An 18,949-nucleotide genomic window follows, 5' to 3' on the forward strand; every position below is an offset into this window, starting at 1 on the left:
AATAGTATCCTTGAATTTACTTTTGCATCACTTAAAAAATGATTCGCTGCAACAGTGGCCATAACATCTCCACCTACTAACAAGAGCCTAATAGTCATCATTTTAAGAGAACCGAGACCTACTTAACTGAACAAGAGCCTAATCATCATTTTAACAAGAGCCTAACACGAAACGATAAGATGTGATGATGAACCATTTGTCATCCCAATTATCTCAATATCAAATAATCATCGGTACCATTTTTTCATATTTACCTTTTCACAAAGACCTGGATTTTAGTGTCACTTTGAAATGACACTATCAATCTGTTTCTGTTGTGTGTAGCAGGTAGAGCCCTGTGTGAGCCAGTTTCCGTGGTGTGTAGCAGTTGTATCATCATTTTTTCATATTTCAGACAAGAGCACAGAATGACCTCCATCAAAATAAGATGATGCATGAGTGCGAATCAGTTACTGAATTTCTCTAGTGCGATTAGTGTGTTTCAGTTACTCACATTTGACAAAAAACACAGAAAACTATGAATCTGTCTCACAGAAAACAGATGAATTCAGTAACTATTTCTATTAGGCTATTGGAACCACCATGATAACTAAGCAACATTTCACACAAAGGATAGGGCTAAGTGGATTGGCTCACCTTGAACTACACCATAGAATCTGACAGACCTGCGCCACGTCGAGCGCTTCTCTTCAAACCTGTTTCAGTGGGATATGACAGGAACACAAGAATCTGGTATGGCTTCCCTTCAGAGAATCAGAGGCATCATCATTTTTATACCCGAGCAGCGGAGCAAGTCAGTCATTTTAGCACGTGGATATATAATGGATTAAACTCACCATCCGTGGTTGAATACCTGTAGGTGTTCTTCTGGCACCCAACAAGGGAGTGATCATTGTGATCAAGCATCACTGATCAGAATGCAAGGTAGAAGTTAGTAACAACCATTAATGTAAGGATTATCAACCTTGATTTATATTTGTAAATTGATGCTTAAGTAAGATTATTATATTACATTGCTGAAACAATAAATGCCTCATATGCTCAGGGGCACCAAACAAAAGCAACTTCACCGCATCTAAATCTCTATTGGAGCACTGCAAGCTGATCCAATACCACATTAGGTATAATCAAGAGAGTTCCCTGAGAAAAAAATATAATTAGGAGAAGCCGGTAATAGAACTGGCGCTGAACAATAATATGAGCGAGATGCATGCTTACTATCAGGTAAGATTCTTATATTGCATTGTTGCCTCAACTGATCAATAGAGAGTCCCTTGTACACCTTAGCATGTAGTTCTTCCATTGCTTCCTCAAATCCTACCTGAAAAAAGTGAAATAATAACCTCCATGAAGCCTTAAACCAACAAGCTATATTACAGTGGATAATTTGGCTTGCCTGCTTTCTCCCACCTGATATAAGTCTGCACTTGTACAAGGTCCTCTGGAATTTTATCAGAAGACATTTGAGATGCAGGAGATTTACTTTCATCTAATTCATGTGCTTCTGGTGGTTTTATCAATTTCGTTCAAAGCTTCTCTAAAGAAACACCTCTATTTAATTCCTTTATTAACCTAGCTCTTGCAGCTTCATACTCCTCCTGGGGGAAACACAACAACTACCTATTTTTAGTTAACTATTAATTTAGTGCATCAAATTCTAGATGGACGATGGAATGTTTAGTATGAAAAGCTTGCCTTTTCTTTCTTTGGTGTGTATGACTGCCTTCCTTTTCTTTCCCATCGAAGGTAAGCTTGGATCTATAAAGATCCTCTCGTACCAAGGTTGAAGTAGTAGAAATGGAGGCACCTGCACCAAACACAAATTATCCTAATATCATGTTGACAAATTATGGTAACAGGACAAGCCCTACTACACTAATCTATTCACATGCATAGAAGCTGACAAGCCCACATGGGGATTGGTTATAAATTAAAACATGAAAAATTACAGATCACCAATCAGCACCACAATCAATCCATTCACGACCGCTATCTATCTGAATCATCTACGATCATATAGCGCGACCTAAGTGCCTTGAACAGAATCTGATGGAACAGGGTGGCAACCAAAAAAGCCAAGGGACCAGGGGCAAGCATGCAATGTTAACCTATAGAGCTCCTCGAAGGAGAGGCTGATGCAGTTGTGGTTGTAGATCTCGCGGATGGTGTCATGGAGCTTACGCCACAACTTGTCGAAGAACTTGGGGTCGGACTCAATGTGGTGTTGAAAGCGAATGATATTTGGGTTGCGCCTCTTCTGGCCGCCGCCGCCGTTTATCATCTTCCTCCATTCCTCCACAACCACCGTCGATGGGGTCGATGACCCCATGTTCCTTTCTTCAGATAGTATGGTCGTTTTCCAGCCTTTGCCGCCTCCCTCTCTTGATATGCTCACACAAGATTTCCGATTCAACATTCTTTGGAGGATGAGACTTCAACTGCTTATCCTGTAGGTAGTTACATTCCAGGAATCAACTAAACCAATCAATCATATTCCCAGAAGCATACAAAGGCCAGCTTTTAAAAGTTCTCTCATAGATGTCAGCTTGTTTCTGGCAAGGCGTAACAGCTAACATCATCTTTAACTCCATTCAGATAAAAAATCACAACTGTTGTCTAGTTTGTGATGCAATAACAAATAATTATATCCACACTTACTTGCAAAAATACTTTTTTCCACTTACTTGCAAAAATATTGATCAGTGTTTTGCCATGAAAACAACAGGAGTGAGTAGTGCATAAAGCTTTTCATAGAATTTCCGATACTCCAGACCGTGTTGTGTCATAAGAATGAAAAGACCACTTAAGGCCATTACACTGATAACACCACCAATACCATATGATCTAGTCAAGAAATCACTGCAGAATAAATAAATAAAAGTATACATATGACAAGATATATGTCAGTGAAATATGAAATGATGTGCAAATAATACAGAAATCGTACAACCTACCATAAGATGGAAGGGTTTGACATTGAAGGAATGACATTTTGATGAATTGAAGCAAGGACCTGCAAGATACCTGAAAGGGAATTAGGCTTACACCTATTTTCATAATTAATTTTGGTGGTTGAATTGCCCAACACAAATAATTGGACTAACTAGTTTGCTCTAGTGTACAAGTTATACAGGTGCCAAAGGTTCACACTTAGCCAATAAAAAGACCAAGTATGGGGTTCAACAAAGAGAGCAAGGGATAACCGAAGGCACCTCTGGTCTGGCGCACCGGACTGTCCGGTGCACCAGGGGACTTCACGCTGAACTCTTCACCTTCGGGAAAATCCAGAGGCGCTCCGCTATAATTCACCGGACTGTCCGGTGTACACCGGACAGTGTCCGATGCCCCAGGGAAGAGCGGCTCTGGAACTCGCCAGCTTCGGGAATTTGCTCCGCTATAATTCACCAGACATGTCCGGTGTACACCGGACTGTCCGGTGAACCAGCAGAGCAACAGCTACTTCGCGCCAACGGTCACCTGTAGGCGCATTTAATGCGCGCCAGAAGCGCGCAGAAGTCAGGCACGCGCGGGACGGTGCACCGGACAATCTACAGTACATGTCCGGTGTACACCGGACAGCCAGGCGGGCCCAGAAGTCAGAAGCTCCAACGGTCGAATCCCATCGGCCTGGTGACGTGGCTGGCGCACCGGACATGTCCGGTGTGCACCGGACTGTCCGGTGCACCATACGACAGTCAGCCACCACCAAACGGCTAGTTTGGTGGTTGGGGCTATAAATACCCCCAACCACCCCACATTCAAGCCATCCAAGTTTTCCCACTTCAACTACTTACAAGAGCTCTAGCATTCAATTCTAGACACACCCAAGTGAACAAATCCTCTCCAAACTCCACACAACGCCCTAGTGATTAGTGAGAGAGATTTGCTTGTGTTCTTTCGAGCTCTTGCGCTTGGATTGCTTTCTTCTTTCTCTGATTCTTTATTGCGATCAAACTCACTTGTAATTGAGGCAAGAGACACAAATCTTGTGGTGGTCCTTGTGGGAACTTTGTGTTCCAAGTGATTGAGAAGAAAAGCTCACTCGATCCGGGGGATTGTTTGAGAGAGGGAAAGGGTTGAAAGAGACCCAGTCTTTGTGACCACCTCAACGGGGAGTAGGTTTGCGAGAACCGAACCTCGGTAAAACAAATCCACGTGTTTCACTCCTTATTCGCTTGCGATTTGTTTTGCACCCTCTCTCTCGCGGACTCGATTATATTTCTAACGCTAACCCGGCTTGTAGTTGTGATTATTTTTGAGAATTTCAGTTTCGCCCTATTCACCCCCCTCTAGGCGACTTTCAATTGGTATCAGAGCCCGGTGCTTCATTAGAGCCTAACCGCTCGAAGTGATGTCGGGAGAACTCGCCAAGAAGGAGATGGAGACCGGCGAAAAGCCAACTACAAGCAACGAGAAAGCTTTATCGGGAGAGTCCCGCAACAAGGAGAAGAAGAAGGAGAAGAAGAAGGAAAAGAAGACTTCTTCCCACAAGTCGCATCGGAGTGGCGACAAGATAAAGAAGATGAGGAAGGTGGTCTACTACGAGACCGACACCTCATCACCATCTACCTCCGGCTCCGACGCGCCCTCCATAACTTCTAAGCGCCATGAGCACAAGAAGTTTAGTAAGATCCCCTTACATTATCCTCGTACTTCTAGACATACTCCATTACTTTTCGTTCCATTAGGCAAACCGCCAACCTTTGACGGTGAAGATTATGCTAGGTGGAGTGATTTTTCATCTAACCTCACTCCACAAAAGTATATGGAATGTTGTTGAGTTTGGAGCATAGGTACCTGATAGTCGCCTAGAGGGGGGGGGGTGAATATGGCAAAACTGAAATTTACAAATATAAACACAACTACAAGCCGGGTTAGCGTTAGAAATATAAACGAGTCCGCGAGAGAGGGTGAAAAACAAATCGCAAGCAAATGAAGAGTGTGACACGCGGATTTGTTTTACCGAGGTTCGGTTCTTGCAAACCTACTCCCCGTTGAGGAGGCCACAAAGGCCGGGTCTCTTTCAACCCTTCCCTCTCTCAAACGGTCCCTCGGACCGAGTGAGCTTCTCTTCTCAAATCAAAGCCGGGAACAAAACTTCCCCGCAAGGGCCACCACACAATTGGTGCCTCTTGCCTTGATTACAATTGAGTGTTAATCACAAGAGCAAGTGAGAAAGAAAAGAAGCAATCCAAGCGCAAGAGCTCAAAAGAACACGACAAATCTCTCTCGCTAATCACTAAAGCCTTTTGTGGAATTGGAGAGGATTTGATCTCTTTGGTGTGTCTAGAATTGAATGCCTAGCTCTTGTAAGTGGTTGAGAAGTGGAAAACTTGGATGCAATGAATGGTGGGGTGGTTGGGGTATTTATAGCCCCAACCACCAAAAGTGGCCGTTGGGAGGCTGTCTGTTCGATGGCGCACCGGACAGTCCGGTGCACACCGGACATGTCCGGTGCCCCTGCCACGTCATCACTGCCGTTGGATTCTGACCGTTGAAGCTTCTGACTTGTGGGCCCGCCTGGATGTCCGGTGCACACCGGACATGCACTGTTCCTTGTCCGGTGCGCCAGGATGGGCGCGCCTGACTTCTGTGCGCGCTGCGCGCGCATTAATTGCGTCGCAGGTAGCCGTTGGCACCAAATAGCCGTTGCTCCGGAGTTGCACCGGACAGTCTGGTGCACACCGGACATGTCCGGTGAATTATAGCGGACTATCCGTTGGAGATTCCCGAAGCCGGCGAGTTCCTGAGGCCGCTTCTCCTTGGCGCACCGGACACTGTCCGGTGTACACCGGACAGTCCGGTGAATTATAGCGGAGTTGCCTCTGGAAATTCCCGAAGGTGGCGAGTTTGCGTTGGAGTCCTCTGGTGCACCGGACATGTCCGGTGGTGCACCGGACAGTCCGGTGCGCCAGACCAGAGGTGCCTTCGGTTGGCCCTTTGCTCTTTTGTTGAACCCAACTCTTGGTCTTTTTATTGGCTAAGTGTGAACCTTTAGCACCTGTATAACTTATACACTAGAGCAAACTAGTTAGTCCAATTATTTGTGTTGGGCAATTCAACCACCAAAATTATTTAGGAACTAGGTGTAAGCCTAATTCCCTTTCAATCTCCCCCTTTTTGGTGATTGATGCCAACACAAACCAAAGCAAATATAGAAGTGCATAATTGAACTAGTTTGCATAATGTAAGTGTAAAGGTTGCTTAGAATTGAGCCAATATAAATACTTACAAGATATGCATGGATTGTTTCTTTCTTATATAATATTTTGGACCACGCTTGCACCACATGTTTTGTTTTTGCAAACTCCTTTGTAATTCCTTTTCAAAGTTCTTTTGCAAATAGTCAATAGGCAAATGAATAAGATTTTGAGAAGCATTTTCAAGATTTGAAATTTTCTCCCCCTGTTTCAAATGCTTTTCCTTTGACTAAACAAAACTCCCCCTAAATGAGATTCTCCTCTTAGTGTTCAAGAGGGTTTTGATATATCATTTTTGAAATACTACTTTCTCACCCTTTTGAACACAAGAGGATACCAATTGATAAAATTCTTTGAAAATACGAGGTTTTTGAAATTGGTGATGGTGGTGCGGTCCTTTTGCTTTGGGCTCATACTCTCTCCCCCTTTGGCATGAATCGCCAAAAACGGAATCATTAGAGCCCTTTTTAACTACTTTCTCCCCTTTGGTCATAAATAAATGAGTGAAGTTTATACCAAAGATGGAGTCCTTGTGCTTTGTGCTCATGCTTTCTCCCCCAAGAATGGAGAGTCTCTTGGAGCGACGGCGAAGGATGAGTTACGGAGTGGAAGCCTTTGTCTTCGCCGAAGACTCCAATTCCCTTTCAATATTCCTATGACTTGGTTTGAAATAGACTTGAAAAACACATTAGTCATAGCATATGAAAGAGACATGATCAAAAGTATATAGAAGAGCTATGTGTGCAACTTAACAAAAGAAGTTCCTAGAATCAAGAATATTTAGCTCATGCCTAAGTTTGTTAAAAGTTTGTTCATCAAGAGGCTTGGTAAAGATATCGGCTAATTGATCTTTAGTATTAATGTATGAAATCTCGATATCTCCCTTTTGTTGGTGATCCCTTAAAAAGTGATACTGAATGGCTATGTGTTTAGTGCGGCTATGCTCGACGGGATTATCCGCCATCTTGATTGCACTCTCATTATCACATAGCAAAGGGACTTTGGTTAATTTGTAACCGTAGTCCCGCAGGGTTTGCCTCATCCAAAGTAATTGCGCGCAACAATGGCCTGTGGCAATGTACTCGGCTTCGGCGGTGGAAAGAGCGACCGAATTTTGCTTCTTTGAAGCCCAAGACACCAAGGATCTTCCCAAGAACTGGCAAGTCCCCGATGTGCTCTTTCTATTGATTTTGCACCCCGCCCAATCGGCATCCGAAAAACCAATTAAATCAAATGTGGATCCCCTAGGATACCAAAGCCCAAACTTAGGAGTATAAGCCAAATATCTCAAGATTCGTTTTACGGCCGTAAGGTGAGCTTCCTTAGGGTCGGCTCGGAATCTTGCACACATGCATACGGAAAGCATAATATCCGGTCGAGATGCACATAAATAGAGTAAAGAACCTATCATTGACCGGTATACCTTTTGATCCACGGACTTACCTCCCGTGTCGAGGTCGAGATGTCCATTAGTTCCCATGGGTGTCTTGATGGGCTTGGCATCCTTCATCCCAAACTTGTTTAGAATGTCTTGAGTGTACTTTGTTTGGCTAATGAAGGTGCCCTCTTGGAGTTGCTTCACTTGGAATCCTAAGAAATACTTCAACTCCCCCATCATAGACATCTCGAACTTTTGTGTCATGATCCTACTAAACTCTTCACATGTAAATTCGTTAGTAGACCCAAATATAATATCATCAACATAAATTTGGCATACAAACAAATCATTCTCAAGTGTTTTGGTAAAGAGTGTAGGATCGGCCTTTCCGACTTTAAAGCCATTTGCAATAAGGAAATCTCTAAGGCATTCATACCTTGCTCTTGGGGCTTGCTTGAGCCCATAAAGCGCCTTAGAGATCTTATAGACATGGTTTGGGTACTCACTGTCTTCAAAGCCGGGAGGTTGCTCAACATAGACCTCTTCCTTGATTGGTCCATTGAGGAAGGCACTTTTCACGTCCATTTGATAAAGCTTAAAGCCATGGTAAGTAGCATAGGCTAATAATATGCGAATTGACTCAAGTCTAGCTACGGGTGCATAGGTTTCACCGAAATCCAAACCTTCGACTTGGGAGTATCCTTTGGCCACAAGTCGAGCTTTGTTCCTTGTCACCACACCATGCTCGTCTTGTTTGTTGCGGAAGACCCATTTAGTTCCTACAACATTTTGGTTAGGACGTGGAACTAAATGCCATACCTCATTTCTAGTGAAGTTGTTGAGCTCCTCTTGCATCGCCACCACCCAATCCGAATCTTGGAGTGCTTCCTCTACCCTGTGTGGCTCAATAGAGGAAACAAAAGAGTAATGTTCACAAAAATGTGCAACACGAGATCTAGTAGTTACCCCCTTATGTATGTCGCCGAGGATGGTGTCGACGGGGTGATCTCGTTGGATTGCTTGGTGGACTCTTGGGTGTGGCGGCCTTTGTTCTTCATCCTCCTTGTCTTGATCATTTGTATCTCCCCCTTGATCTATGTCGTCATCTTGAGGTGGCTCATTTGATTGATCTTCTTCTTCATCAACTTGAGCCTCTTCCTCATTTTGAGTTGGTGGAGATGCTTGCATGGAGGAGGATGGTTGATCTTGTGCATTTGGAGGCTCTTCGGATTCCTTAGGACACACATCCCCAATGGACATGTTCCTTAGCGCAATGCACGGAGCCTCTTCAATACCTATCTCATCAAGATCAACTTGCTCTACTTGAGAGCCGTTAGTTTCATCAAACACAACGTCACATGAGACTTCAACTAGTCCAGTGGACTTGTTAAAGACCCTATATGCCCTTGTGTTTGAGTCATAACCAAGTAAAAAGCCTTCTACAGTCTTAGGAGCAAATTTAGATTTTCTACCTCTTTTAACAAGAATAAAACATTTGCTACCAAAAACTCTAAAATATGAAATGTTGGGCTTTTTACCGATTAGGAGTTCGTATGATGTCTTCTTAAGGATTCGGTGAAGGTATAACCGGTTGATGGCGTAGCAAGCGGTGTTGACCGCCTCAGCCCAAAACCGATCCGAAGTTTTGTACTCATCAAGCATGGTCCTTGCCATGTCCAAAAGAGTTCGATTCTTCCTCTCCACTACACCATTTTGTTGTGGCGTGTAGGGAGAAGAGAACTCATGTTTGATGCCTTCTTCCTCAAGAAAGCCTTCAATTTGAGAGTTCTTGAACTCCGTCCCGTTGTCGCTTCTTATTTTCTTGATCCTTAAGCCGAACTCATTTTGAGCCCGTCTCAAGAATCCCTTTAAGGTCTCTTGGGTTTGAGATTTTTCCTGCAAAAAGAATACCCAAGTGAAGCGAGAATAATCATCCACTATTACAAGACAATACTTACTCCCGCCGATGCTAATGTAAGCAATCGGGCCGAATAGATCCATGTGGAGTAGCTCAAGCGGCCTGTCGGTCGTCATGATGTTCTTGTGTGGATGATGAGCACCAACTTGCTTTCCTGCTTGGCATGCGCTACAAACCCTGTCTTTCTCAAAATGAACATTTGTTAGTCCTAAAATGTGTTCTCCCTTTAGAAGCTTATGAAGATTCTTCATCCCAACATGGGCTAGTCGGCGGTGCCAGAGCCAACCCATGTTAGTCTTGGCAATTAAGCATGTGTCGAGTTCAGCTCTATCAAAATCTACTAAGTATAGCTGACCCTCTAACACACCCTTAAAGGCTATTGAATCATCACTTCTTCTAAAGACAGTGACACCTATATCAGTGAATAGACAGTTGTAGCCCATTTTGCATAATTGAGATACAGAAAGCAAATTGTAATCTAAAGAATCTACAAGAAAAACATTAGAAATGGAATGGTCAGGTGATATAGCAATTTTACCAAGACCTTTGACCAAACCTTGATTTCCATCCCCGAATGTGATAGCTCGTTGGGGATCTTGGTTTTTCTCGTAGGAGGAGAACATCCTTTTCTCCCCTGTCATATGGTTTGTGCACCCGCTATCGAGTATCCAACTTGAGCCCCCGGATGCATAAACCTACAAAACAAGTTTAGTTCTTGACTTTAGGTACCCAAATGGTTTTGGGTCCTTTGGCATTAGACACAAGAACTTTGGGTACCCAAACACAAGTCTTTGACCCCTTGTGCTTGCCCCCAACATACTTGGCAACTACTTTGCCGGATTTGTTAGTCAAAACATAAGATGCATCAAAAGTTTTAAATGAAAGACTATGTTCATTTGATGCATTAGGAATTTTCTTCTTAGGCAACTTAGCACGGGTTGGTTGCCTAGAGCTAGATGTCTCACTCTTATACATAAAAGCATGGTTAGAACCAGAGTGAGACTTCCTAGAATGAATTTTCCTAATTTTGTCCTCGGGATAACCAACAGGGTATAAAATGTAACCCTCGTTATCCTGAGGTATGGGAGCCTTGCCCTTAACAAAGTTAGACAATCTTTTAGGAGGGGCACTAAGTTTGACATTGTCTCCTCTTTGGAAGCCAATGCCATCCTTGATGCCAGGGCGTCTCCCATTATATAGCATACTTCTAGCAAATTTAAAATTTTCATTCTCTAAGTTATGCTCGGCAATTTTAGCATCTAATTTTGCTATATGATCATTTTGTTGTTTAATTAAAGTCATGTGATCATGAATAGCATCAATGTTAACATCTCTACATCTAGTACAAATAGAAGTGTGCTCAACGGTAGATGTAGAGGGTTTGCAAGATTTTAGTTCTACAACCTTAGCATGCAATATTTCATTTTTACTTCTAAGGTCGGAAATGGTATCATTGCAAACATCAAAATCTTTAGCCTTAGCAAGCAATTTTTCATTCTCAATTCTAAGGCTAGCAAGAGAAATGTTCAATTCTTCAATCCTAGCAAGCAAATCATTATTAATATCTCTAGGGTTGGGAATTGAAACATTGCAAACATGAGAATCAACCTTAGCTAACAAATTAGCATTTTCATTTCTAAGGTTGTCTATTGTTTCATGACAAGTGCTTAGCTCATTAGATAATTTTTGACATTTTTCAATTTCTAGAGCATAAGCATTTTTAACCTTAACATGCTTCTTATTTTCTTTAATAAGGAAGTCCTCTTGGGTGTCCAATAGATCATCCTTTTCATGGATGGCACTAATCAATTCATTAAGTTTTTCTTTTTGTTGCATGTTGAGGTTGGCAAAAAGGGAACGCAAACTATCTTCCTCATCACTAGCATTATCATCACTAGAGGATTCATATTTAGTGGAGGATTTTGATTTAACCTTCTTTTTGTCGTCCTTTGCCATGAGGCACTTGTGGCCGACGTCGGGGAAGAGAAGCCCTTTGGTGACGACGATGTTGGCGGCGTCCTCGTCGTCGGAGGAGTCGCTTGAGCTTTCGTCGGAATCCCACTCCCGACAAACATGGGCATCGCCGCCCTTCTTCTTGTAGTACCTCTTCTTCTCCTTTCTTCTCCCCTTCTTGTCGTCGCCCCTGTCACTGTCACTTGATAATGGACATTTAGCTATGAAGTGACCGGGCTTACCACACTTGTAGCAAACCTTCTTGGAGCGGGACTTGTAGTCTTTCCCTCTTCTTTGCTTGAGGATTTGGCGGAAGCTCTTGATGACGAGCGCCATTTCCTCATTGTCGAGCTTGGAGGCGTCGATTGGTTGTCTACTTGGTGTAGACTCCTCCTTCTTTTCCTCCGTCGCCTTGAATGCGACGGGTTGAGCTTCGGATGTGGATGGATCATCAAGCTCGTTGATCTTCCTCGAGCCTTCGATCATGCACTCAAAACTTACAAAATTCCCGATAACTTCCTCGGGGGTCATTTTAGTATATCTAGGATTACCACGAATTAATTGAACTTGAGTGGGGTTAAGGAAAATGAGAGATCTTAGAATAACCTTAACCATTTCGTGGTCGTCCCACTTCTTGCTCCCGAGGTTACGCACTTGGTTCACCAAGGTCTTGAGCCGGTTGTACATGTGTTGTGGCTCTTCTCCCTTGCGAAGCCGGAACCGACCGAGCTCCCCCTCGATCGTTTCCCGCTTGGTGATCTTTGTGAGCTCATCTCCCTCGTGCGCGGTTTTGAGCACATCCCAAACCTCCTTGGCGCTCTTCAACCCTTGAACTTTGTTATACTCCTCTCTACTTAAAGAGGCGAGGAGTATCGTTGTTGCTTGAGAGTTGAAGTGCTCGATTTGGGCCACCTCATCCTCATCATAATCCTTACCCCCTACGGATGGTACCTGTGCACCAAACTCAACGACATCCCATATACTTTTGTGGAGTGAGGTTAGATGAAATCGCATTAAATCACTCCACCTAGCATAATCTTCACCATCAAAAGTTGGTGGTTTGCCTAATGGGACGGAAAGTAAAGGTGCATGTTTAGAAATGCGAGGGTAGTGTAGGGGAATCTTACTATACTTCTTGCGCTCTTGGCGCTTAGAAGTAACGGATGCCGCGTCGGAGCCGGAGGTGGATGTTGATGAAGTGTCGGTCTCGTAGTAGACCACTTTCCTCATCCTCTTGTGTTTGTCCCCACTCCGATGCGGCTTGTGAGAAGAAGATTTCTCCTTCTTCTCTTTGTGGTGAGAAGAAGATTTCTTCTCCTTCCCTTTGTTGGAGGAGCTCTTCTTCTCCTCCTTCCTCTTGGTGTGGGACTCTTCCGATTAAGTGCTCCCGTGGCTTGTAGTGGGCTTTTCGCCGGTCTCCATCTCCTTCTTGGCGTGATCTCCCGACATCACTTCGAGCGGTTAGGCTCTAATGAAGCACCGAGCTCTGATACCAATTGATAGTCGCCTAGAGGGGGGGTGAATATGGCGAAACTGAAATTTACAAATATAAACACAACTACAAGCCGGGTTAGCGTTAGAAATATAAACGAGTCCGCGAGAGAGGGTGAAAAACAAATCGCAAGCAAATGAAGAGTGTGACACGCGGATTTGTTTTACCGAGGTTCGGTTCTTGCAAACCTACTCCCCATTGAGGAGGCCACAAAGGCCGGGTCTCTTTCAACCCTTCCCTCTCTCAAACGGTCCCTCGGACCGAGTGAGCTTCTCTTCTCAAATCAAAGCCGGGAACAAAACTTCCCCGCAAGGGCCACCACACAATTGGTGCCTCTTGCCTTGATTACAATTGAGTGTTAATCACAAGAGCAAGTGAGAAAGAAAAGAAGCAATCCAAGCGCAAGAGCTCAAAAGAACACGGCAAATCTCTCTCGCTAATCACTAAAGCCTTTTGTGGAATTGGAGAGGATTTGATCTCTTTGGTGTGTCTAGAATTGAATGCCTAGCTCTTGTAAGTGGTTGAGAAGTGGAAAACTTGGATGCAATGAATGGTGGGGTGGTTGGGGTATTTATAGCCCCAACCACCAAAAGTGGTCGTTGGGAGGCTGTCTGTTCGATGGCGCACCGGACAGTCCGGTGCACACCGGACATGTCCGGTGCCCCTGCCACGTCATCACTGCCGTTGGATTCTGACCGTTGAAGCTTCTGACTTGTGGGCCCGCCTGGATGTCCGGTGCACACCGGACATGCACTGTTCCTTGTCCGGTGCGCTAGTATGGGCGCGCCTGACTTCTGTGCGCGCTGCGCGCGCATTAATTGCGTCGCAGGTAGCCGTTGGCGCCGAATAGCCGTTGCTCCGGAGTTGCACCGGACAGTCCGGTGCACACCGGACATGTCCGGTGAATTATAGCGGACTATCCGTTGGAGATTCCCGAAGCCGGCGAGTTCCTGAGGCCGCTTCTCCTTGGCGCACCGGACATTGTCCGGTGTACACCGGACAGTCCGGTGAATTATAGCGGAGTTGCCTCTGGAAATTCCCGAAGGTGGCGAGTTTGCGTTGGAGTCCTCTGGTGCACCGGACATGTCCGGTGGTGCACCGGACACTGTCCGGTGGTGCACCGGACACTGTCCGGTGGCACACCGGACAGTCCGGTGCGCCAGACCAGAGGTGCCTTCGGTTGGCCCTTTGCTCTTTTGTTGAACCCAACTCTTGGTCTTTTTATTGGCTAAGTGTGAACCTTTAGCACCTGTATAACTTATACACTAGAGCAAACTAGTTAGTCCAATTATTTGTGTTGGGCAATTCAACCACCAAAATTATTTAGGAACTAGGTGTAAGCCTAATTCCCTTTCAGTACCATTCGTAGGGGATGAGGATTTTAACCAAAGTTCCTCTTCTATGTGATAATGAGAGTGCAATCCGCATGGCGGACAATCCCGTTGAGCATAGCCGCACTAAACACATAGCCATTCGATATCACTTTTTAAGGGATCACCAACAAAAGGGAGATATCGAAATTTCTTATATTAACACTAAAGATCAATTAGCCGATATCTTTACCAAGCCTCTTGATGAACAAACTTTTAACAAACTTAGGCATGAGCTAAATATTCTTGATTCTAGGAACTTCTTTTGTTGATTTGCACACATAGCTCATAAGTATACCTTTAATCATATCTCTTTTATATGCTATGACTAATGTGTTTTCAAGTCTATTTCAAACCAAGTCATAGGTGTATTGAAAGGGAAATTGGAATCTTCGGCGAAGACAAAGGCTTCCACTCCGTAACTCATCCTTCGCCGTTGCTCCAAGCAACTCTCCATCTTTGGAGGAGAGATCACTCTTCTACTTTGGTATAATCTTCACTAATTTATTTATGACCAAAGGTGGAGAAAGTAATTCTAAGGGCTCTAATGACTCTGTTTTTGGTGATTCATGCCAAAGGGGAGAAAGTATTAGCCCAAAGCAAAAGGACCGCACCACCACCTAATTTTAAAAGAGTTTTTCAATTGGTATGATTCTCAATTGATAAATTTCAAATTGGTATCTTATTGTGTTCAAAAGGGGGAGAAAAGTAGTATTTCAAAATTGATATATCAAAACCCTCTTGAACACAAAGAGGAGAATTTCATTTAGGGGGAGTTTTGTTTAGTCAAAGGAAAAGCATTTGAAACAAGGGGAGAAAATTTCAAATTTTGAAAATGCTTCACAAAAATCTTATTCATTTACCTTTGACTATTTGCAAAAAGAACTTTGAAGAGGATTTACAAAAGAATTTGCAAAAACAAAACATGTGGTGCAAGCGTGGTCCAAAATGTTAAAAATGAAGAAAACAATCCATGCATATCCTATAAGTATTTATATTGGCTTATTTCCAAGAAATCTTTGCACTTACATTATGCAAACTAGTCCAATTATGCACTTCTATATTTGCTTTGGTTTGTGTTGGCATCAATCACCAAAAAGGGGGAGATTGAAAGGGAATTAGGCTTACACCTATTTTCCTAATTAATTTTGGTGGTTGAATTGCCCAACACAAATAATTGGACTAACTAGTTTGCTCTAATGTACAAGTTATACACGTGCCAAAGGTTCACACTTAGCCAATAAAAAGACCAAGTATGAGGTTCAACAAAGAGAGCAAGGGATAACCGAAGGCACCTCTAGTCTGGCGCACCGGACTGTCCGGTGTGCCACCGGACAGTGTCCGGTGCACCAGGGGACTTCACGCTGAACTCTTCACCTTCGGGAAAATCCAGAGGCGCTCCGCTATAATTCACCGGACTATCCGGTGTACACCGGACAGTGTCCGGTGCCCCAGGGAAGAGCGGCTCTGGAACTCGCCAGCTTCGGGAATTTGCTCCGCTATAATTCACCGGACATGTCCGGTGTACACCAGACTGTCCAGTGAACCAGCAGAGCAACGGCTACTTCACGCCAACGGTCACCTGCAGGCGCATTTAATGCGCGCCAGAAGCGCGCAGAAGTCAGGCACGCGCGGGACGGTGCACCGGACAATCTATAGTACATGTCCGGTGTACACCGGACAGCCAGGCGGGCCCAGAAGTCAGAAGCTCCAACGGTCGAATCCCATCGGCCTGGTGACGTGGCTGGCGCACCGGACATGTCTGGTGTGCACCGGACTGTCCGGTGCACCATACGACAGTCAGCCACCACCAAACGGCTAGTTTGGTGGTTGGGGCTATAAATACCCCCAACCACCCCACATTCAAGCCATCCAAGTTTTCCCACTTCAACTACTTACAAGAGCTCTAGCATTCAATTCTAGACACACCCAAGTGATCAAATCCTCTCCAAACTCCACACAACGCCCTAGTGATTAGTGAGAGAGATTTGCTTGTGTTCTTTCGAGCTCTTGCGCTTGGATTGCTTTCTTCTTTCTCTGATTCTTTATTGCGATCAAACTCACTTGTAATTGAGGCAAGAGACACCAATCTTGTGGTGGTCCTTGTGGGAACTTTGTGTTCCAAGTGATTGAGAAGAAAAGCTCACTCGGTCCGGGGGATCGTTTGAGAGAGGGAAAGGGTTGAAAGAGACCCGGTCTTTGTGACCACCTCAACGGGGAGTAGGTTTGCGAGAACCGAACCTCGGTAAAACAAATCCACGTGTCTCACTCCTTATTCGCTTGCGATTTGTTTTGCACCCTCTCTCTCGCGGACTCGATTATATTTCTAACGCTAACCCGGCTTGTAGTTGTGATTATTTTTGAGAATTTCAGTTTCACCATATTCACCCCCCTCTAGGCGACTTTCAATACCCCCAAAAAATCAAGGCAGGAAACGATAGCCAACAATGAAGCACCTAACTACTACAAAATAAAGTGAGTGTTCGTGATGTAGATGAGGGAAACAGACAATGAATATTTTCATCTTCCTAAGTTCTTATATTGTTACCATACCGCAATGCGCTAAACTGCGCATAGGATAAGAAAAACATTGCTGCAAGGGTTTATAATTCAGATACAACAGTTACCATAGTTATCTTTTTCAGGGCAAGAACATCTTTACCTCCTTGTACACATCAAGTGGTAGTGGTAACATGAGAAAAGACAGCCATGCTTTGGTGAACTTCAATTTTAGTTTCCTAAATAATTCCATCAGTTAATACCCAGAACATTTGAGCTTAAGCTGTAAAATGATGAAGTACCTTGGAAGAGTCATTTTCTCCTTTAGAAGACAGACCTTCATCAGAAGTACAAAACCAGAAGTCAAGAGTAAGAACACTAATCAGACCTTAGTGCATACACATATGTGGGTTCATAAAAGCACGAATTAAAGCATAAATCATTTAAATGGGAATTATTTTGTAGGCTCACAGAAACACATGAAATTACTACTGCATTATAAATAAGAGGAAAGTTTTAAAGTGTCAAACAAATAATAAAATAATCACCAACAGTACTCCACATATCAAATGTTGATTCCTTTTAAAAATCCATCAAAGGAACATGTGCCAAAAGATTGTATACGTTGTGCTGCGCGTTGAGGTTGAGCAGGCCGTAGGCCGGGACGGCGGCGGCGCCCCTGGCGGAGGCAGCGAGCCACCTAAGCCTCTGGTGCGTGGCGGCGGAGGAGACGACGAAGGCACGGAGGTGCGGTAGGTTGAGGAAGGCGTCGGGGCCGTAGAGCCTGCGCGCGGCGTTGTCGTAGGCGAGCGCAACCTCCTCGGCAGTGGCGAAGGAGCCGAGCCAGAGGCGGGTGCGCTTGTTGGGCTCTCGGATCTCGGCCACCCACTTGCCCCACGTCCTCTGGCGCACGGCGCGATACTCGCATGCCGCGGTATGCGGGCCGCCCTTCCCCCGCATCGGATCAGAGGCCGGAGGGGCGGCTGTCTCGGTAGATCTCGGGCGATAGGGGCGGCATCAGAGGCGCGCGTTGATGGGTGGCAGGGGGGCATCGCGGATAAGCGTTGTTGACGAGGACGGGAGAAGGGGCACACACCTTCTGATGCTCCGCGGAATCCATCATCATCATCTCTGAACGATCGATCCTGGGTCGATCTCGTCGCTCTGTTTCTTGGAGAAGGGCGTGGAGGGTTGGGGAAAATGGAACGGCGACGACTATCGGGGGAGGGAGGGGGGTCAACGCGAGCAGGGCGGGCGCAGCGGCCGTGCGTCCTCTGTCGAGGTGAAGGCTGCGGCTAGGGAAAGACGGGGGCGGGGGGCGTCGGGGCGGGTGGAAGCGAGGGGCGCCGAGGGGAGGGGACGAGGGGGTGCGCGTGCACGGGCATCGCGACGACGGCGCTGGAATCGTGAGGGCTTGCAGGCGAGGATGGCGCGGAGGGGGCCGTCGGGGGCAGAACCGTGCACCACAGATTGTGTACGTCTATACTAACGTCTTATAGAGTAATAGAGATAAACGAGTCTTCTGTGACCACTGAACAACCGAAAGAGTTTTCTTTTTTATTTTTAAATTTTACAAAACTTGTTTGGTTTTTAGTTTCATTTTGTTGCGATTTTAAATTTTGGTTTTTTAGAAAGTCATCAAATAATCCATAGTATTTATACAAAAACTGACATTATTTATTTTATCAAAATTTACAAAATATTCTAAATTCAAACTATAAAAATCGGTAACACAAAACCGGCCACCACTGATTACCGGCTAGCCAGATAAATCGAACGGCTCCGTGACCCTTGGCGGCGGGCACAAGCAGCCCCAGGCCTCTTTCAAGCGACGCTCTGCCAGTCTACCTGGTGGTGATACCAGGCTCCGGTTGAGAATGAGCGCTCGAGTATACGCAGATTGCTCGTCTGCCACGGCCGATGTCAAACAGGAAAGCGAGGCTCTCGCCTGGAACTGGGAAGAAAGCGACTGCAGGGGTGTTGAAACTTGAAAGGCACTGGACGTGGCGGCGCACGGGATGCTTCGCTGACTAGCCAAGAGCAACAAGCCACACTGGACATTGGATAGCAGTTGACCACAACATGCAAGAATTTGTTGTTAAAGCTTGGTTTAACGAGCTGGGTAATTACACCAACAAT

The 18,949-nt window shown here is 45.0% G+C and overlaps 1 long non-coding RNA gene across 1 annotated transcript; it reads right to left on the reverse strand.

Moving 5' to 3' along the window:
* Positions 1–2,810: 2,810 nt before the first annotated feature.
* Positions 2,811–17,045, reverse strand: LOC103651194 (uncharacterized). Its single transcript, XR_564621.3, has 3 exons — positions 16,974–17,045; positions 2,955–3,013; positions 2,811–2,859 (listed from the first exon to the last, which is right to left on the reverse strand). It is a non-coding gene; the product is annotated as an uncharacterized lncRNA (long non-coding RNA).
* Positions 17,046–18,949: the final 1,904 nt, after the last annotated feature.

The sequence above is a fragment of the Zea mays genome, chromosome 3, assembly GCF_902167145.1.
Source record: "Zea mays cultivar B73 chromosome 3, Zm-B73-REFERENCE-NAM-5.0, whole genome shotgun sequence".
NCBI lineage: Eukaryota > Viridiplantae > Streptophyta > Magnoliopsida > Poales > Poaceae > Zea > Zea mays.